The sequence below is a fragment of the Pyxicephalus adspersus genome, chromosome 6, assembly GCF_032062135.1.
Source record: "Pyxicephalus adspersus chromosome 6, UCB_Pads_2.0, whole genome shotgun sequence".
Classification (NCBI taxonomy): domain Eukaryota; kingdom Metazoa; phylum Chordata; class Amphibia; order Anura; family Pyxicephalidae; genus Pyxicephalus; species Pyxicephalus adspersus.
In genome coordinates, this window is record NC_092863.1 from 85,531,177 (window position 1) to 85,554,465 (window position 23,289).

The 23,289-nt window shown below is 39.5% G+C and overlaps 1 protein-coding gene across 3 annotated transcripts in view; it reads left to right on the forward strand.

Annotated features, from left to right (window-relative positions):
- MYO5B (myosin VB) overlaps positions 1 to 23,289 on the forward strand; it is a 138,132-nt gene that overhangs the window by 19,389 nt on the left and 95,454 nt on the right. The gene's annotated exons all lie outside the window — the stretch shown is intronic.

Genomic DNA, 23,289 nt, shown 5'->3' on the forward strand with positions numbered 1-23,289 from the left:
CATCATACACCCACCAAATGTGCATCCCATAGCAGAGAAACACAGTTATCTCCAGATAACACAAAGTATAATAACGGAACGTCTATATATCCTGCAATAATAATATATATTGCATATATAATATTTAATATATGGAAATGTTTGATCCGCCTAGCTGGTTTCTGCAAGAGATTTTTTTTTGTTTTTTCTAAATTCTTCTCTTCTGCTATTTTCTTCCCTACTTCGTGGGATATTTTCTACATTTTCCATAGCCATCTACCCAGTCTTTGTCTATGTTTTACAATGCAGGTAAAAATCATTGACATTACAAGATTCCTTTTTCATTCATGCCTACCAATTACATCTCGGTTTATTGGATTAGAGTCCTCCATGCTGCATTTTTGGTGCATTCTGTCATTCAAGTCAGACGTGGCTGACAACATTCTCTCCTCGACTTAATCATGGAAATCCACTTCTATATTGTAGTAAGGGCTCAACTATTGAGGGGCAGCCACAGACTAATAGCTGCCTATGTATAGCAGTATTTATTTTGTAGTTAGTGCTCTTTCCTTTAAAACAAAACCCTGAAATTCAAAGGCAGGTGTTCTTTTTTAACTTTTTTTTTTTTTTTAATTTTTTTTAACTTTTAGCTCTTCTAACTCATAAGGGCCACAGTTAGAAAGCACGGCTATATGTCTTACTGCAGCCCACTGCTTAAAAAAAACATTACAGTAAAAAATAAATTTGAATAAAAATATGTTTTTTTTTATTCACTTGCGACGTTCCTAAACTTAAACTATTACTACTTCTTTTACTACTCTGTAAAGCATAAATTATATTGCACAGCCCCCTCCTCCGTGTACATTATAGCTCTTCTGGTAGTGTCTAATTTTTGTCTGTTCTTGGTTCTCTTCTCATTTGCTCTCTTTTTATCCCTCTCTAACTTTTTATGCAGCTGCAGGGTGTCTGGAGTAATTTCTGCTGCTACACTCACCTTTGATCGAGAGCTGCCCTCTACAGTATTTTCTTTCTGCTACTTATTGTCTATGTTCTACTGAAGGGTGGCCAGCATCATCCAAATTATTTCCTTTGGACCCATGTTTTCATGGTCTGGTCTGTGACAGTAAAGGGGAAGGCAGTGTTGAACCAAGACATTTTTTAAGCCGAGTGGGAAGAAATTTTAGGGGGGTCTCAGCCTCCGTGTTGTGACCCAACTCTTCAGTATCCACACAAAAACAGCTAGGGGGTCACTAAAAAGTGCTGGGTGGTGCACCCGACTAAAAGGGGCCAGGGAGAACACTGGTGGAGTGCAGTAATGTGCTAATCTTTCTGCGGGGCCCTTTTCCTCTTTGGATCTTCTCCCAGTGCTGAGTGGCGCTGACTACATTCCCTGTGTCATGGGTGTCATTGTGATGCTCCCTATAGGGGCCCGTGTTGCCTGTGTTGTTCACAATCTTCTGGTTGTCATCAACACAGAAAATGTAGGACATCTAAGGGCTGAAAAGTATTTCTGTGAGGAACAGCTTCAGGGAGGAGGTGAATATTGCAGCCAAAGCTGCATTTGTGTTATAAATACCTACTGGTGGCTTCTTTTTTTATTTTACAATTTAAATTATATTAGCTGCAGTTCCACTGTAACCAACAAAAATTCTAAAAGCTATTCCGATTGTGGTTTTTTTTTTAAATATTACTATTGCTTTGAACAGATGACTGCCTTGTTTATATACTGCAGCCTTCGAGTAAAGTCAGCAGTGACACCTCTCCAGGCTGCAGCACTCGGTCCCTTGCTAAGCAAATTCCTCTCCAACGCTGACTTGTGAGTTAAAAGAGAATTCGAAAAAAAAAACCTGACCGCTGCATGAAAATTTCACACCGCAGCGCTAATCATCAGTTTTCTTGGCTGCGATTGAAGCCTCCGTCACCCCAAGCCGTGGAAGCGACAGCATGGCAGTCTGCTGATTCAGACACACTGTTAGATATGAGCTTATGACTATAGAAGAGGGAATTTATAGGATGTACTACACTAGGATTTTAGCCGTGTTCCGCCTCCAGCGCCTTTTCTGAATGCCGTATACGCTCCTGCTTATGCCGCTTTTTCAAGGATGAATGTTTTAGTAATAACAGCAATGAGAGCCAGGGGTTCAGTTTGCATGACGCAGGTGCTGCCATATCATTTCTGAGCATGTAAATAGAAATTAGAGTTTGTATTCACCAAGGACCCCCCTGAGCCATTATGATTAAATGTAATTTTTTAGGTGATATTTTCAGTTTATTCTTGTTTGCTCCTCTGTATTTTCTCATATATATAAAGTACTGCACTAACCATTACTGGTAAATGGCTGCGTAGATAAAAATGGTTGATTGTGTAGGGGAGCTTTTGTATTTCATTAATCTGAGCAGGTTTAAAGTGATAGAAACTTAAATCACTAAGTTCATATTTGCGGTGGGCATGTCCATACATCTTTTAGCAGTTTGGCCACCCCAATAGCTGCGTTGGTTCATGGCCCAACCAGCATTTGAACATTTTTACAGGGGAGCAGCAGCCGGCAGTGCAGACCCATTTGCTGCCATCCCATTTATTTTCAATGAGTTGTCATCGGTGAGGTGTCTCTCTACAGGAAGGGATTTGAGGAAGCAGTAACTGCGCCACAACCTCACTGCTAGTACCAAAGGCTTCCATAAAACAGTGACAAATATTATAGCCATCTTCCCTTTCCCCCGCAGCATCCCATCCCACCGTACAGCAATCAGACACAGCTTACATGACAGTGGCAACTCTCCTCTGAATTTAGGAGCGGTTCTGCATTGTTACCACCCCCTCATAGGAATCTGCATTAGTCAGGATCATTAGGATTTTGTGGGAGCATCAGGATCCACAAAAATGTTGTGCTTCCAATGATGGAGCAGTGCAAATATTAGCACTGAGAAACAGGTTTTTTTTTTAAATAAGGTTTATTCTGCTTTTGCAGGCAAAAGTAGTTAAGGGTTATGCAAGCAGCAGCACTGCCTTATGATGGTGCTTCTAAAAAAAGGGACATTGATATGCTTTACAAATGCAAAGTTAGCACTATGCTGGTTTCAGAATTCCACATCTAGCGCAGAGCTATTAAATTAAAGAGAGAACAAAAAAAAAAGCAAAACTTCAGAGCTTGTTTGTGTGACCTGTCGAATTCATGTGACCACTATCTCCTCTGCCAGTAGAGTTTTCTCTATTACATTAAACAGAGATAATGTAATTCAGGCTGTACCCAGCGGATTTCACATTCATGGTGTAGATTCGGCAAGGACTAACCTAGCAATATCTGCACTTTGTTTAAATGAGCCCCTAAATGTCACAGTTAGCTTTTACATTTTCTTTATGAACGAACATTTTCTTAAGCACTTTACGGCTTGGGTAAGCAACTTTAAAATTAACCTTCAATTGAAATTTTTATAAGCTGAAAGGTCTCCATGCTCCCTGTGTACCAGTGCTGTGCCAATCATTGGGCATCAGTGCTGTCTTATAGGGTAAGTTACAGATATATCCCTTTATCCTGGTGGATGGGAAGGGAAGGTATTAGTGATGAAATGTACACATGTAACTTTGCCTTCATTGGGCTCAATTCACAAACCTAAAAAAAGCTAATTCTTTGCATTTTCATATATTCTAAAGTTTGTGAATGAAACACATTATGTTGTATATACAACTTATAGTATATACATACTTTAGGGAGATTCTGCTTGTGAACATTAAATATTTTAGTCTGTTTTTCCATAAACTAAAGCTGGAATAATAACAATCTTCTTTTACATCCTAAATTATATACCCCCAGCACATCTAAACTGGCTGTTCATTAAGAGGGAACCCAATTCTAGGGTGCATAGGGTGCATGGGCTGTTGAAATATATACAGCAAACTTGCATTTACCACTCCAGCACTGACAGGTCCAGCCTCCAATAAATTCTCTATTTGATGCACCCATCTTCTCCTATGCTGTTTTTTCCAGGTTCCTTCTCATGGTTTATGGCCATTGACAATGTAACTGCTGTGCAAGTATATGTGTGTGGAGCAGAGCGAGAGCGAGAGAGCAGGCCTTTGTTGGCTAAGTAAATAAAAATTGTGTCTAATTTATTTCAAAGAAACCAACATATATGATATAAACCTAAACATTAACATAGACCTACTATGCTAGTCCAATATCTAGACATAGTACTTCTAGTGTGGTTTATAAACTCTGTATTGAACTTTCATACAGAATAATATTTGCATAAACAAGGAAGTCACTTGTCTCCTTTCCCGACGTGTTTCGCCTATAAGGCTTCCTCAGGGGATTAGGGAGTCATGTACAGGTTGCACTGGTTCAATAAAAATAAATATATACAAATTTTGTGTAAGACAAATAAGATAGAGGTCATCATAATCACATCTATATAGTTGTAGGAAAACAGTACTCATTAAAAGGGTATTGAGACAGCTTAATTAAAGTAAGGATGAAAAATTATAAGTAAGATATGAGTAGGATATAAAAAAGATACTCCTGTGCAAGTATATTCACATGGGTGAAATCATCCTTGGGAAGAGAAGAATAACTTCCAAAAGCAGAAGGTGCCTGCTTGGACTACTGAAATGAGATGAGGTAGAAGGAAAGATGCAAATTTTATTTATTGACTGTTCTTATAATACTTAAGGGTGGAAGGTATTGCTATTTTGCTGCAAAAGAAAAGAATTCACATGGAAATTGGGGCCAATCTTCTGCAATTATCTTCTATTGGACCGGAGTTCTTGTTTAATAGAAATTTCTAGTAAGGAGAATTGTTCTCTGTGGCTTGTAGGTATTACAGAAATAAGCTTTGCACATAGCTTGGAAACCCTACTGGGAAACAGTGATTTCAGGTAGATTATGTGAGCTTGGTGGCTATTGCTCATCGGGGTTCTCTTTAATTATTAATATCCTGACTGAGGATAAAAGACCAAGAGGGCAGGCTGATTCTGATGGACGTAGGACTATCACAGCATACTATGGCATAGTGTAAGGAGAAGTGTAATACAGGTACAATAAGTTCTATTTAAGCTAGGCTCTGAGCACATATGAAAATCACAATTTAATAAATTTATAGAGTCAGTTAAAAATCAATAAACATATTTTTACAAATGACTGGTGAAAGTACAGAGCCTGTCAGCACTTAGCATGAGAAAGTACAGCAATAGGAGCCAGTTCAGGTCTACTACAGTGCACTGTGCTGTATATTCACGAATGAGAGCTTCAAGAATGTAGAAGAAAGTAGAGTGAATTGTACTTCACCAAGCATTCCGATCACTAGGAACTTCCAAAACACTGGAGATAAATCTGTACGAGATGTACACGTCTTACAATTTTGACATGTAAAAATAAAAAAATGTTTGAAATCCTGAAAGAATAAACTATAATTTAAAAGTACTTTATACCTTTTGTGTAAAATCAGTCTGTTAGGATTGTTTGGCTTTTGTATTCACTTGTGATTACCTTTAGATTCAACTGTTTTATCCAGGGCTGTGGAATTGGAGCCAGAAACAAATATTGGGTACCTGGAGTCGGCAAAAATGTACCCACTCCACCACCTCGGTTTTATTGCTCTGAAAGTGAAATCCTGCCCCTGTGTGCTTGTCCTTAGGAAAGCTGGTCTTGGCTATACTGTCACAAGATTAAAACTGGACAGAGTTACAAATGCTGCCAAGGCTTTCTGAGCATCCTGTGAATTATTTAAACATGTGCTGAGCCTGTCCATAGAGAGTCTTGGCTGGAGGTGGTTGTTATTTATAGTGGGAACTTGTTTTTTTTTTACCTATAAAATGCCTAATTTATCACAGCTAAAAAACTGAAGAAGCTAGACTTTCAAGGGAGAACCTGAGTGATCCTACAAACCTTGAATGGATTTCAGAAAATCATTTGCTATTAGTTGGCAAACATGTTTAATCCTGTACCAGATCCATTCGAGGTTTGATGGATCATCCAGATTCTCCTATTATAGTCTATGATGATATATATAATCTTCTCCTACATGTAATATATATTCTTCTCCCCAGTCTTGGAGAGCTTGAAAAAATCAGTCCCAGAGTCTGTACTACCTTTGGGAAAGCATGATGGAAAATTAAGTAAAGTCAAATTGGAAGTTTAAGGGCCCCACCTCCTATATAGGAAACCAATATGGCATGGCAGGCAATAGAATGACATTTTGTCGTATTTTTCTGTGGGATGACATATAAAGTCAGTAAATATTACTACCCAGTGTGTACACCACCTTTGTTTAAATATCTTCTCTTCTGATAATTATGTAGAACACATGTATTCCTGTATATGATACTATGGACTTTTTTAGTGCACTCTCAAACTCTTATCAGTGGGACCAGCTGACATAATTCATAGGAGTGATATGACTAACACACTCTATAGTCCTAGCTAAGTGTTATGTTTAGAGACTGTCCACCCTCTATGTCCACACTGGCACAAAACTCCCATATAGGTAAATATATGAGTATGTATGTGTATGTGTGTGTGTGTGTGTATATATATATATAACAATTTATTTTTGTACACTCGGTCATTGATAAAGCTTCCATCATATGTGTGTCCATGTTGGGTTATTTCACCTTTTACACTTACATTTCGTTGAATATACTTAAACAAAGGGCCTGATTTATTAAAGCTCTCCATGGCTGGTGATGATACACTTTCATCAGTGAAGCTGGGTGATCCAGTAAACATGAAGTGGATCTGGTCCAGGATTTAAAACTTTGCTAACAAATAGCAAATGATTTTTAAAACTCCATTTCATGTTTTCTGGATCACCCAGCTTCACTTCTGAAAGTGTATTTTCTCCAGCCTTGGAGAGCTTTCATAAATCAGGCCCAAAAAGTGAGGGACAATCTTGAATTTCTCCATACCAGAGTCATCAAACTGTTTCTTTATTAAGCTGATTTTATGTATAGGAGCACTGTCATGCTAAAAATGAAAAGGACCTTCCCCATTTGTTATCAAAAGGTTGGAAATGCACAATTGTTTAAAATGTCTTTGTTTGCTGTAGCGTTAAAGACCAAATGAGCTTGATGCTACAAAGCTAAATTGTTTTGTTTAGAAGGCATCCACATCCTGAGCAGGTTCTCCCAAGTGAGGTTACTCTCAGAAGCAGTGGTCTGTCTGCAGATGTCTAACACATCCCCTCCAGAGTCGGATCAAGGACAATCCATAAAACCTTTGGCGTTAATGATTGAACAATCTCTAGGTTTGGTTCAGCAAGGGATATGTTGGATCTCAACAGAGAGACCTCATCAATATTCTGGCAATAAACAGACGTTTCTAATCAGGTTTCTACAGAAAATGAACAATAGTAAATACACCTTTAGTTCTGATGCTCCTGGGATATATACCCAAATTTCAACTGTACTTATTTTTACCTGAAAATACATGAAAATGTTTTGACTCAAACCTAGACCTAACTGCTACATTTCATAGTAGTAATAAATAGTAAGTCCAAGAAAATGAATGTGAACAAAAACATTCATAGCGTGTTATTTTTAAAATATGTATTTCAAGGAGGGTTAAAGTTAAAATCTATATCTTTTTCTCTTTCCTTTTATAGGTTAAAGTATTTGGCCCTTTTGAGTTTGTTTTGATGGATCACTTGCTCATTTGTGCATTATTGCTGGTCACCGGTAGATGGTGCTCTACCCTCATGTAAAGTGTGTAACAAACTCATGCCTCATGTCTCCAATGGCAACGCTCGTTGCACGTCTTACACGGTCACACAATGCCATCTAGTAGCGTGTCCTAAGTATAAAACTAGTTTATTTTTCTAATGGCATTGTGTGGGGGAAGTAATGTAGGCTTATACTCGAATATAAATGATATAAATTATTGAAAATGAAAAATCATTACATGAAATGAAAGGGCAATTATAAATTATGGCATATTCAGTATTATAAACAGCAGCTTTTAATTGTGTTTTCTTTCACTAAAAGTTGCTATTTATAATGAGAGAGGGGGTCCTTGTAAATTACACATACTTTTGCATTTTTATTGCAGTGTCTGCTTAACAGTACCATTCATTGAAAACACCTAAACTTGATCTTTTGGAGGGAAGACAACAAACTTTTTGCCATATAATTTCTGTGATACTTGTACTTTTAGCCATATAGGCCCTGATTTATTAATTTTCCCCAAGGCAGGAGAGAATACACTTTTGTCAGTGAAGCTAGGTAATCCAGCAAACCTGGAATAGATTTCCTAAAATTTGTTAGCAAATGTTTTCAATCCTGGACCAGATCCACTCCATGTTTGCTGGATCACCCAGCTTCCTTGATGAAAGTGTAATCTCTCCAGCCTTGGAGAATTTTATTAAATCAGGGCCACAGTGTTTATATTATACAATAAAATGTATATTTTTTGCGTCTTTAAAGAAAAGCCTATTTTTGTATTAAAAATGCTAAATCACCACCCCTATTCTTCTCTTCTCATCAAGTAATAACTTCACATTCAGACTGATTGCCATGGTCTGGCAGATGGTATAGCACAATGCAGCCAGGTACATGTGGTGCTTCCAAGCCATAGAGATAAATGGCTTAGCTGTCTTCAGTAAGTGACGGGCCAGTGAATGGGCACAGATTTGCCCTACTATTTATACATCTGCCCCTAGGATTCGGTCTCTGCAGGGCCATTCACATAACCCAATGAAGGGAATGAGGATGAGACGGATTTAAGCTCTGATATTGGGTATTATTTTTGGATGAAGACTTCGACTGAACAAATCATTTAACAGATAACTGGAAGTATCAGTTGAAGGCTTCCCAAATAGCTGCAGGATTTTTCCGAGCTGGTAAAGAGACGTGTGGAGTTGGCCAGTGCCCAAGGCACAGATAACAGCTATGACAGTGGCTCCCAGCTAAATGGAGCAGAATAACACACTCTCCATTCAGCGCGGCATACACGCCAGTCACAAAAATTCATCTTACTTTGTAAAGTGCCGCTTGTTCATGGCAGTAAAAATATGCAGGTTCTGGAATTCTTTTAACTTCTCTTTGTCATCAGCATTCAACGTCCTAATCTCTGCTGACAGTATTATGTCAAGTCAAAACTGAACATTTGGTGGAAAAATTCAGTGTTCTGTGAATTAAAGTCTTTCAGATCATACTAGGATGGCTGAATGCAGATCTAAATTGCCATAAATAAAGATGGTTTTGATGGACCGCATTGGGACACTAGCACCTGCTGGGCCCAGGGGCTTTGGACAATATGGCGGAGAGGGGTGTTGTTAGAGGCAAATATATTGAGTCTCATGTTAAACAATGGCACCCATAAGAACTGGGGCTGTGTCTCCTGTTCCTGCAGGAGATTTTCTAGCGCAACAGAGTGGAAGGGGAGTTAATTTGCTGCATCCTCAGCTTCTGTTCTAAGCCCTGCCCTGCTGCCAGGAGATGGAAGCCAAGGAGGTGGACAGAAGGTGTAGTACAAAGGAGACGGGAGAAGAAGTGCAGTCAGGGAGTCATGGAACCATAAAACTAAAGAGGACGTGTGTTCCCCGGGAGAAAGAACAGGTTGAGCCTCTTCCAGTAAGTCCGAGAACCATGGACCTAAAAAGAGGGGAACGGAAGTGGGATAGAAACATGATTCAGAACAGTTGCTGCTAAGAAGTACCTGGTCTTAGATCCATAATCTGTGAGCGAACATTTAAAAAGAAATTATTTTGCCGAGATTATTGTGTGTCTATAAGACTGTAAATTGTGGAGAAGCAGCATTGTCACCTTCCCCTTTCCTCATCTCTGTAACATAGGGGGGAAGTATTCTGTAGTTCAGAATACTGATACCTAGGAACAGTATAAAAGATAACGATGCAGCACAGACAGAAATCAACTTTTTCATCTTTCTTTTTTTTTCCTGGCATATTTAACAGACTAGATGTAAGCACGTAGGACAAGCTATTGTTTGAGTTCTGAGCCTAAAACTCAAACTAATCCTAAACTTCAAGCTAATACACATACACTAAAGCCAATCATGCTGTCAAGTTAATTTTAGGGTCCTGTGACAGCCAGTGTTCTAGTTCAACATTTTGCAGGGCCCACAATTTAGTGGGGTACTTGCAGCAGTTCCCACATTCAATGACTTGGGGGCTGTTAATGGGCTTCTTACAGTGCTGGTATAATGATGGCAATGGGTGGCTAAAAAGCTGGATGGAGACTGACAAACAGAAATTGAAGTGAGAAATATCATAGAAGCCAAAGTAAATATAAGGTTTAATGGGTTGTAGAACCTTTATGTTATAGTTTTTTTGTATTGCTTAGGCTCCGGAGGGATGGGAGACCAATAACACTTGAATTTTTGTCCTTATTTAACCTAAAGTAAAATTCTGCAGTTGAATTCATCATTGTTTTTGTGTTAGTGGATTGCAGGTTTATAAAGTAAACATTTCTTATATTATATTCTATAATATATTATATATATATATATATATATATATATATATATATATATTATATTATATTCCATGTGTTGTGCTACCTCAGCAAACCCCCATTTGGCCAGCGTCCTTACAATGCCCGGTGCTGGTATTGGTTCCAGTACACTGTTATGGTCTCTGTGTGATTCCTCATTAGTTCTTGTAATGGTCCATCTGCTGTTTTTTAGTTTACACTTTTCCAAGCGATATGTTTCCGGCTGGTGAAGTTACAAAGCTGCAATCAAAACTGTCTATGACATACAGAAACCATATCTAGACTTGTTCTGGTGACAAGTAAGAGGACATATCTTCTTCGTCTATTTCTTCTTCGTCTATAACTGTTGTGCCTGTATGAATGGAAGTGAGAGGGAATCTCCCAGTAGAGGACACTTTACAGCTGCCTTGGCCTTTCCTACCCTGTCCAAAATGAGAAACTGAGAAACTGAACAGCAGTTTTGTTGTTTTATATCAATGGGCTTGCCATAATTTTTCTTGTTATTTTAATCTGGAGCTCTGCTTTAAAGCCTCAATCCAGCCAGGGATATACCCTATCCCATCTTAACTAATCAGTGTAAAAAATACAAGATACTTAACCTAATCCAGGGTTTCTCCCCCAAGTTCTGTGGAACCCTTGTGTTCATCTAGAGCAGGGGTCGGCAAACTCCAGCCTTTAGGCCAGACACGGATCCGGCTGGTAGTAATGCCCCCTGCCCGATCCGGTCTAATGCCAGTCCCTGCAAGGGGGCATTAGGAAGTACTGGAGCCAGAGCCACTGGAGCTCTGGTGCCGCCTCCTTGCTGTTGCTCCCCTATTTACCGCGCCGGCGTTGATACTTCCACTGCCGCGGTAAATAGGGAAAGCTCCCTGAAGGGAAATCCCTGCAATGCATACCGAGGGAGGGATTTCACTTCAGGGGGCATTCCCTGGTGGTGGGCAGAGCGATTAGGGCGTGACTCGACATCTGCCCTAGTGTGCTCCTGCCCACCCCTGAAATGGCCTAGTGGCCATAAAAGTTTGCCGACCCCTGATCTAGAGGTTGCTGGGGGTCCTTTTAAAACCACTAATTTGTGCTTCTTGGGTCAGTTACCACCTACACAAATTAATTTTTAAGTATCTGTAAGGGTGGCCTTCTTCCCACTGGTCAATAACATAACAGGCATTCATCCCATTGACTACCAATCTAATGTTTCATGAGATCTGCATATCATATATATTGGCAGGAGTTCCCTGAGACCTGAAAGTTATTATTAACAGTTGTGAAAGGGTGCCATTGTTACGTGTCACACCAGGCCCTTCATTTTGTAGGAACCTGCACTATCAGAAGTTTTGTTATGTACTGCACCTTTGGGCTGCAATTCTATGACCCCATAACTTGGCGTAGGGTGGACATGGAAGCCCCGGTGTCTATAACTGAATGACCAATGAAACAGAGTAACCCTTTATGTATGTACTTATCAGACAAACATTGGCTTTTGCACTGCTCATCGTAAAAGCCTCCAATGACCTCACAGATCCAGCCATGCATGGAATAGGTGTGTTAAAGTCTGAATTAGGTGTCACAAGTCCTGAGTCACCATGGTCACACCCCTTCTCTTTCATGTTACCTTAGCTGAAGTCAGAACATGCTGTCATTGTGGAGGGTGTGGTGATATTTTTAATACTCACCAGACATGGTGATAAATAACCGTTTCCACACCGCTGACTCGTCATCCTTATATAGCTCTTGCTGTAAGCTAACCTTCATTATTCAGCTTATTGTTGCAAGGTGTTAGATAGCATTGGTTGTATTCTTAGAATGAAGGAAGCTTCTACCAGTTGTGTGTGTTTGCAGTACGCTATCGTGTACGCTATCGTGCCAATGACAATAATAAGCAGGTAAACTTATGCAGCACTGAACTTTGCACCCATCTCTTTCCTGGTGCATTATGTCATGGAATTATTTTATGCTATGTGACTGCTGGTTTGCATAAGATTCAGAGCTGCCAGCATTTGAATAATATTTGGGTGAGATCTTGGCTTCTGTACAGGGACATGTGTATGAATGGCAATGTACAGGTTGTTTGAGAATACAACACTTGATGACAATGAGTTTTCCAAAGGACTTTGTATCTTAAGCTACTGCTTTGTGTGTGTATTGTATATTGTATATATGTATTTTTTATTATAATATATATATATATATATATATATAATTCCTTTAATAAATATACAGTTTTTATTATTTTATTCTTAGTTGTAACCTGATTCTCTCAGTTTGTGTGAAGTGGAGTTTCTTGAGATCCACACAAAGTGGATGCAACCCCTCCCTGATTTACATTTAGTTACCCAAAGCACTGTGTATATTAAACAATTGCCCCGGGTGGCATACATGCCTGCAGAAATGGCTGCATAGCACCACTCCTAATGGTGACACTAGTGCACTATGTCTCCATCACAACCCATGTGACAAGGTGACAACACAACGCACATGCCCCATTTGAAAACAGATCATTGTCACCTAATAACAGGAAGTGCCTGAACAAGAACCTTTGTATCAGGGTCACCTTATTATTTAAATGAAAGTTACAGTTTTAGATGATTGGAAATGACATTTAAGATTATGTGGCATTAAATCCTTTTTATGTTACTGATTTATTATTTGCTTTGCAAAGACTTTACTATATATTTTCAGTAGAGGAAACCGTCACAGTGGTATGCTTTAGAAGGGTAAAGGTGCTAAAGCACCATAACGTCCAATTACCTGTGTTCCGCAAAGCATGGAGCTGGCATGATACTTCCATAATATTCCTCTGGATCAGTGTTTTTTAACCAGGGTTCTGTGGAACCATAGGGTTTCTCCTGGGTTTGCTGGGGTTCTTTGAGCAATTTCTAGCTCTCAGGTCAATTACTACTGACATCAATGGCCTTTTGCCTATCTATGAGAAATGCACTTTGCACTGGCCAGCAATGTATGAGGCATTTTTCCTACTGACCACCATACTAATATACTGTGATCTGTGGATATAGTATTTATAGAAGGGGTTCCCTGAAGACTTGAAAGTTATTTTAAGGGTTCCCCCATGTTAAAAAGGTAAAAATTACCTTGGGCAACCCCTGCTTAAACCATAAAGGGTCAGCGGCAATAATGCATTTTACATTAGTGGTCAGTGGAAGTAATGTTCCCAGTGGTGGTCAGAATGACACCCATAGAGATAGCTAAAAAGAGCTGCAACCTCATGCTGCTGGCTCTGCCATGTTACATTGGCCATTCAACTACAAGGTCTCTATCAAATAGGAAGTCAATCATCCAAAGCTGGAGGAACCCCTATCAACCGCCAGAGGTACCCTGATAGAGAATAGCTGCTCTTTAAGGATAAAGCTGGGGAATCATCATGGCCTCCATCTTTCCTAGAACCCCTTGCATTGCACTGGTATAGAAAGCTCATCCCTGATTATCCACTGTGCTAATATGAAGGTCTGGTTTGTTGTCTTAGCTTACTGATGTCTGAGAAATTTACATCTAAGCCAACTGTAGACGCGAGCATCCTTATCCTGCGCAATTCTCTCTCCTGTGAGAAAGGCAGAAGAGCGGAGGGAGTGTGACAGAGGGGAATTGATTCTGGGTATTATACTGCTCACTGCTTGTTTGTAGTTAATCAACTGCCTCTTCTGCGTTCATCATGCTATTTATCTCCTGTTACCAGCTGGAAAAGAAAAGATTAGTTATGCTTTAATGGGAAAATTTTAAAAAAATCTGCAAAGCTTTGTGTGCAAACTTTACTGCCAGTAATTTTGGGCAAAAAGGTTTGAAAGTTTGGTCTCTAGACTATCCATTTCAACAACAATAAAAAGGATTATATTTTCATCTAACAGATTGGACCTGATACAGTAAAGCCATTCAAGATTTGAGAAGATTGTCATTTGAGACTATCATGGGAGAACTGGGGTGATCCAACAAACCTGGAATGGATTTGTTACAAATCATTTTCTTTTGGCAAATATTTTCTATCCTTGACCAGATCTATTCCAGGTTTTCTGGAAAACCTATGTTCTCCCATGATTGTAAATAGATCAGGCCCATTGTGTTTCATTTTAATTACCTGTGGAAACCTCCCTTGTGTAGCCATCCATAAAACTGTTGCTGTGTACCGCCATCATGAATGTGATGTCATAAACTCTAACAGACTCAAGTGACACTCTGTAACAACTTTTCTTTTTTTTTTTTTCAATATATTTTCTGGTCTTGAGAACCTCTGCTAAAACAAATTATTCTGAGGTCAGTGGAATATATGCTTTTACATTGATGGACAGAATACAGGCGCCTGCCGAATTGCTACAGGAACCCCTCTCAATCTCTGGAGGAACCCAAGGATTCCACAGAACCCTGATTGAGAAACACATGTGTACAAAGCTTTTTTCTCTTCCTTTAATTTTGGAAGATGTAGGAAACCAAATAAATGCACATAAAAGCACACATAAACATAACCTCCTGCATATGCACTCATATTAAGGGACCCCATGGGGCGCCCCAGTTTTTTGTGATGAATGTTTGGCAGGCAATAATTCTGTGTACAAATAATGTGATAGGTACAGCAGATACAGTACATTTGCACAATTTGATAGCAAGTTTTCCTGCCAGTGTTCTGCAGTGTCTGTATGTCAGCTCTCATTATACCATAAAACGCCTAATGTGATTTGACACTCCAATGGTGATGTCTATTGACTTCGACAGCAATGCAAACGTGACATTTTGCTTGGTCTTTACAACAATTTCTGCTTTTAAATACCATGCAAAGAATGTTTTTGCTATTTGATCCTGTGAGGTCATTTTCTAATTTTACTATACTGTTTATGAATGTATGCGTCATGTTATGTTGCTGGGGATTGGCTGTTTCCTGTGGCTTTAACAAGGAGTTTCTGCATACTTGTGTCACCTCCTTAGTGATGCACTTTGCACACTACACTTCTCACTCTGAACACTAGGTTCTTGAATTGTGCCCAGAAGTAATAAAAATCATTCCTGGATTTTTACATATCTGCCAACCATCCCTAAGTTCAGATAGGTGGTTTTTGACAGCAGTACAGAAGTGGTTCACTGCTGCCAATCATTGAAAAAAATTGCTCTAGCTGCAGTATTTACCCCTAATCAGGTGCTACCCCCTGCAGTTTTTTGGGCTGAATGACACCCAGCATGAATTACCCTGGAAGAATGAGGATTCACTCTCAGTGCAAGATGGCATGGGCTTTCGCCTGGTGCAACTGTCACTACAGAACGCTGCAGAATGCAGGTGTTGAATCTCATCATGTCAGGGCCAAGTTTTGCATCAGTAAGGACTACTCAACCCTCAAGAAATGGTGAAAGATTAGAGAACACCATGACAATATGTAACCTAAAGGCTTTGCACAGGGGCCTTTCAGGAGAGAGGAGGTGTAGTGTAGAGTCAAAAGCTGGGCTCAGTCATTTTATGACTGGTTTCATGGAACTACTATAGGGCAAGAAGCACGCTGGGTTGTTCAGGTAGCAATATCCTATTTAATGTACAGCGCTGCGTAATATGTTGGCGCTATAGAATTCCTGTTTAATAATAATATGCATGAGTTATGATATTATTATATTTAAGGTTTGTAAGTCTCTCTAAAATTTCAGAAACTAAAATTGCCATTCTATAACACCAGGGGATATCCTGGACATTAGAGAAACAGAGGCCCATTGCAAGTTTTTGTATGGGACACCATCATGCAAAGTTATGCCCCGTGGCCTGCGATTGTTCATTTAAAATCTTGGCCCTAAAATCTACCATTTGGAAAAGACCAACCACTCAAGTGTAACTAAACTCCCAGACTATTTTATTAATCTTGGGTTCTATGAGCTAAATTTTGTCTAAAGTGCCATCTGGCACTTCTCTACTTTTCTGGGTCTTTTTTCAGGTTTAGAGACTTTGGAAACCTTTATTAGCTGGGCCAGGATGGCATAACTCCCCCTGCAAGGCATGAGAGTTACTTGAGCATGAGAGCCCTGGCACAGAATTGTGCAGAGACTGGACATTGAACTGCAAATACAGATTTTAAAATTTATTTCCTGGATATATTTGTCCCTAAAAATTTCTCTGGGATTCCAAAGACATTTTTACAACTTGCTGTGCCAGAAACCTTTTTTTCCATGACGAGGGTAGCTCGGACTTTCTAGTCCATCCTTCACCATGAACATCAGAACCTCCGCCTCCCCCCAACCCCCCACCTGCTTACCAACCAATCCCCCACCATTTCAAACACAGACACCAAACTTGGATTTAAATTGGCTGGCCAGCGCCCGTTTATTTAAACACCATTAAACAAATTAACCATTCCAGTAATTAACAAATATCCAATAATAAAGAAATGACAAAATTATAAATACATTTACACTTTTGATATGCAAGCATACATTAACATAACATAACACTCCATTATTAATATTAATACTTAACCGGGATTATATAATGCAAACATATTACATTGAACATAACCTATTTAACCAACAACCTAATTCCTCCCTTTTATTAATATCTAACCATAACAACAATATCCATGTTATCAAACTTCATACTCCCGGTTAAACACCCAAACAACCAGGCTGCAGGTGTCAGAAGGCAAAATCCGCACCCAACAGGACTTTAATTCTTCCAACATCTCCACCTTGGCCCCTAGCCGCCCAGCACCACCTCAGGAGCCATATTCATCCGTTCACCATAAAGGGGGAGACCCCACCAAAGAGAATCCCCACTGCCAAATTCCACCACTTTACACTGGATCCTTGCCTTCCAAGACCCCAACCTGCTAAAATTAACCACACTTTCAAATTATAATTATAACTATAAAAGCGGTGGGTGGGCGGGAAACTTTTTCTTCCAAAAGAGAGCCTCTCACTTCCGTCCAGCCCCTTTTAACTCATCCTATTCCTAATCCCCTCTTACCCCACGCTCCACACTAGCACTATACTTTTTACTATATTACCCTTAACATCCCTGGGCTAGGCCTCCCACCATTTCATATAGCCCTGTGCCTAAATTCTTAGGGCTATGGGCCTCTCTCAACTTGAAATACATTGGTATTCATTTTAGCTATTTTTTTTTTTTGCCATCCTCATGGTTAGTGGGACAGCAAAAACATGGGGCAGCCAAAAAGGATTGAGGTTGTAAATCACAGATGTGGCATGATGGCAGGGATGGCAGCATTGTCACCGGTTGGCTCACACCCAGCGGCTCTGTTATACTTTCAGTGTATTGCCAAATCATAAGTTTACCAGTCCGGCAGTCTGCACTGGTACCAATGAATGAAACTGGCTGCAGGGAATCAGCTGAATTAATCTGTATGGCTTCCTCCAGTGCTGCGTGTGAAACCTGATGCAATATAACTTATAATACATCGTATTCCTGCCATCAGACAGATTTCCTATATTTAATACACAACTACTATAAAATTACAGCCAAATCATTGGCAGTGTTTTTGCTTGCCGGATGTTTATGTAAACATATCATTAAATATAAATTAAAACAATACTATGGATGTATACATTTAACAATAAAAGTTTTTTATGTGTAGTTTGTAATTATTTATGTAACTTGAGCATCCAGATTTGCTAATTTTCTGTACTGGCTTTTCTTTTTGGCTAATATTGTTGCACAGTGACTGTGATTTACTGTTCATCTGTGTATGTATTCATATTAATTGCTAGGAGACTTTTATTTTGTCTTATTGACTTACCCCTGCAGTGTGCTGGCAAAGTTGCTGTGTGCACTGATGATCTATTTGGCTTAAGAATTTATATATCGGTAAATTGCCATCAAAATATGACAAAGAAAGAAAGTGTGCAACATTGAGCAATCTGACAGCTGACTATAGAAAAGTATGGCAGCTAAATTTCCTCTTCCTTTTCAATTGCCCCTCTTCAAGTCTGCTGAGAGAAAGATCTTGATCAGGTCGTCATTTGGGCATTCCTATCCTGGTAGCATGGTAACTGTGTTAGACTGGCAGAAGTAATGGATGCTATAGAGATCTGACTGGCACAAAGTTTTTCTCATTCTTTTTTCCTTATCATTCTCTGTGTAAATTGATTTTCTTGTTTTGACCCTTTAGTTTCTCACATATCTTCATCTTCTTCCATATTTCTTAAGTTCAACAAAATTTGGAGGTATTCTTACCACTGTCCTCATTGTTGTGTTTCTGCAGTTCATTTTGTAATATTCAGATACCTACCCACCTTTTTTGGGGGCCAGTTACCTACTTATGTCTGGACCTGTTTTATGCTGGGATTGTCCAGCATAATTGTCCAGCATAATTTTTACTTTTTTGCAGCAGGTATTGTGCGGCAATCCCCAGTTTAGTAAAGCAGAACTCCCCCCAGTGCCATCATGTGATTATGATTAGCCTTCTTAGCATTTTCACGTCACACAGGAGGAATGTGCTGGATTATCATCAGGTCCAGATGGACGGGAAATTAGAGCCGTCACTCATTGTTTATATGGATGTGCACGTGTGACTGTGTTTTGCATTGTTTTCTCATAAGAATTTGTTGTGAACAGAAGTAACTACAGAAGGCCATGTCACACTTATCGCCCCCGTTATTATCTAATAAGGCAGAAGTTAGAGCAATGATGAATGCAGTCACCATTTAGATTTGTCTTCCATTAATCTGGAACAGATAAACAGACTGTTTGGCTGCTCATTGTTATTGCTGAATTTACAAATCACCTTTGGATGTCATAAACCTTTTTTACATACATAGCTTTTACATTTCCTGCAGTACTAATCCCAATATATCCTTGTGGGCTTGTCACTATGATGGTCAATAGGAAGATGATAGTAGAGAAGTGTTAAAATTTGCAGTGCTGGGATTAGCTAGGCCTTCAAGAAGACATTTTAGAGTCTATAATTACTATGCATTGCATTAATGTTCGTGCAACGCATTCTTGTGCATTAAGGGGAGCTGTATTCACACAACACTGTTGCTATATTCAAATTTTCCAGGAAGTATGTACCTGTAATAATTCTAATTATATTGTATAATTTTTTTTTGTTGCCCACACTACTGAACCCTGCTCCTATTGGTAAAAACGGGTCCACAAATCGTTAATTCCCTGGGTCCCGCACCGCTCCCATTGGTTTTCTAGTAAATTTACATAGTAGGTTAGGTTGAAAAAAGACATACCGTATTTTCCGGCGTATAAGACGACTTTTTAACCCCGAAAAATCTGTGCCTAAGTTGGGGGTCGTCTTATACGCCGTGTACTTACCTGCAGCTTGCTTCCTTTGCTTCATGTCCGGCGCGGCCGAGTCCCCGCTCTGTGCGGGGAGTATGAAGCAAAGGGGAAACAAGCTGCACACAGAGGAGAACGTGAGCCTGGGTTGGCTCTCCAGCAGAGGAGGAGTGTGGAGCGTGCGAGGGGCAGTGTAGGCTGTTACCTCTTCCTGTATCCCTCCTCCAATTACCAGTACTGTACTCTTCCTTCTGCCTCTCAGTTCTCGCACAATAGTGAGATCTGACAGGCAGAAGGAACAGTACAATACTGGGCGTATAAGACGACCCCCAACTGATTGGTTAGAGTGGTCTGCCAATTAATTGGCAGACCACTCTAACCAATCAGTTGGGGGTCGTCTTATACGCCCAGTTGTCCTATACGCCGGAAAATACGGTAAGTTCATCAAGTTCAACCACTAGGGAAATAAATATCTCGGATATAAAACCATATAAGACATAGTTGGTCCAGAGGAAGGCAAAAAAAAACACTGCTACAATTTGCTTCAACTGGGGAAAAAAATCCTTCCCGATTCCATGAGGCAATCGGATGTTCCCTGGATCAACGGTCACTGTTATCTTTACATTAAAGCCTTAATACCCAGTTATATTCTTTGCTTCAAGAAAAACATCCCGATTTTTCTTAAAGCAATCTATAGTAAGTGCTGAAACTACTTCCTGAGGGAGCCGATTCTACATTTTCACAGACCTTACAGTGAAGAATCCGTTCCTTATCTGGAGCTTAAACTTCTTTACCCGCAGACGCAAAGAGTGCCCTCTTGTTCTTAGTAATGATCTCAAAGTGAATAATCCTGAAGAGAGTTCTCTATATGGACCATTTATATATTTATACAGGGTGATCATATCCCCCCTTATACGTCTCTTCTCAAGGGAGAATAGATTCAGTTCAGCTAATCTCTCCTCATATCTGAGCTCCTCCATTCCTTTTAATAATTTAGTTGCCCTTCTCTGCACTCTCCCCAATTCCACAATGTCCTTTTTGTGAGCTGGTGCCCAAAACTGCACTGCATATTCCAGATGTGGTCTGACCAATGCTTTGTACAGGGGCAGGATCATGTCTCCGTCTCTGCAGTCTATTCCTCTTTTAGTACAAGAAAAGGACTTTGCTAGCTTTAGATATTGCAGCTTGGCATTGCATGCTGTTATTAGGTATAGGTGGCAAGAAATCAAAGTATTTACATTCATCTTTTACATATTTGCCTTTTCTGGAGAATATGGATATATGGTGTGTGTAAGGTCTCCAGTCTTTTTGATCGAGCTAGCATTGGACATGGCACTACAATACACGACATATGCTTTGTTGATCATGGCAGTGTATGTGGGTTGTCTTTTGCAGCACGGTTGGGGATCCATTCAAAGCAAATAGGATACTATCATTCATAAATTATCATGCACTGCCATACCACCCAGGATGCATGTTTTACAACGTGTTCATACGACAAGGAATTAATTTACTCCTAAAGGGTATCAGTAGCCAAACTTTTTTTTGTTTTGGAGAGTGTAGGTAAGAGTTAGGGCCCTTGACAATCTCCAAGTCAATCTCCAAAAGTGAATATTTGCTTTACAATAGAAAATGTCTGGATCAGTGTTTCTCAACCAGGGTTCCTCCAGAGGTTGCTGGGGGTTCATTAAACAATGGGCAGTTTGTCCCTCTCGGGTCAGTTCAACAGATACCAATAGTTCTATTTGGCTTCTGTAAGAGTTGAAATAATTTGATGGGTTTGCCACATGTTAAAAGGTTGAGAAACACTGGAACTAGAATGTTATTTGCTCTAAGGAGTACCCTGAAAAATCTTCATTTTGTCTTAAAATCCTTTTGTAATTAACAGAACACGTCTTGGTATGTAAGTTCACCAAGCACTCCTAAAACTACAGCGTCATTGGTTGATATCTGCAGTATGAGATCCAAAGCATTATTCTTCACATCCACTAATTAATGCTTACTGTTCCCCTTGCTGAAGGAAAACCCCCCATCTATCAAGATGTCCTCCAAATAGATATAGAGTGTAAAACAAGTCATAATATATTAGTATAACTAGAACAAATAGCTGCAGGAAAACTACTGGGAATACTGGTGACTAGTCCTTTGCCCTCTGGGTGCCTGTTTTAAAACTTCAGGAGTTCAGTCCTTTTCGGGAGATTTCAATTAATTTTTTTCCATTCTGGTGACAGGGATAGGGATTTTAAAGCAAAAATTCCTATCAGCCTTAATTAGTGTCTGTGTCCCAATTGGTAAATGTTGGCACCGAGTCAGGAAGCTGTGGAAAGAAGCAGCACTGGGACACCAGAGAGTTTCCTACTCATAGGTACTTTAATCAACAACAGAAGGTTTTTGAGATACACTTTAAGATTATGTTGGCACCTGCCTGTAACCATGCTCCTGGCTTATTAATAGTAATGTGTTTTTACGAAATGGCTTTATAGATATGCCAATGTTACTCTCCCAAGCAGGAACAACTGCAAATCACATTATCTACTTGGGTCATAAATTCGGAGGCATTAAAGCATCAGCGTCACAAGCTGCTGTGTGGTCAACCTTTATTGGTTGAGAAAAAGTATAGTAAAACTATAAAAGAGTCATAACCATAAAATACAACATGGTAATCTGATACCAAGCAGTGCAGATTCTCATTGTACGTCACCATTTTGGTGAGATGTAAAGACGGTGTACTATCACATATGGCAAAAGAGATCCACATAAGAATTTATTAGGTATATACTAAGTGGCACAAGTGAGTGGACCCCATAAATATCACCAATAAGCTTTTTGGAAATCCAATTCTAAAAACAAGGTTTTGGCGAGGTTTGCTAGGGAGGACGTACACTCTGCATGCTGATGACTGTATGGCTACACCTTCTGGCTATATGACGTGCAGTCACAAGAATGGCATTTGCAGCATATTTTTTGTTACATTTTCAGTAGTTTCCCATTAATAGTGTTTTCCTCTTGGCTGTGGTAGAACACTCCTGATAGGTACTGTGGGTCAGTGAGAGGACAGAAAACAGATTGGATGTTGAAATATTGCCCAGTGCTTCATTGACACTTTTATGACACCTGCTGTATATTGCTGTTTACAGCCATTAATCACACTGCAGAAGTATGAACTGTCTGACAAATTCCTCTAACTTTTTCCTTAGTAATGATTTTCTGGGCTGGGTGTGTCACAGTAGAAGAGTACAAAAGAATCTATAAAGACAGATGAACTAATAAAATGTCACTTTGCTTACAGAAGAAAACAGTTGTAGGTATGAGCCATAAAAGCAGGATCTTTCTTTCTTTTTTAATGACCTAAAAATGGAAGTTCAAAATTAAAAAATTGCAAACAGGTAAGTTCGTTATTGCAGAAAGGGTGTCAGTTCTACAATGAAGTACCTGTTCACTCTCACCCCGAACCCTCCCTCTAACCCAGACATTAATCTTTCCTGTATCACTACCCCTTTATGTAACCCTAATACTATTCCTCCCTGTAACACCAATACTATCAAATCTTAACTCTAATAGTAATTTACACTATAACTCCAAACCTCAAGATCAGCCTTTGTACAAACCCTCTCTAATGTAAACTTATTTTCTTGTTTGCACAACTGAG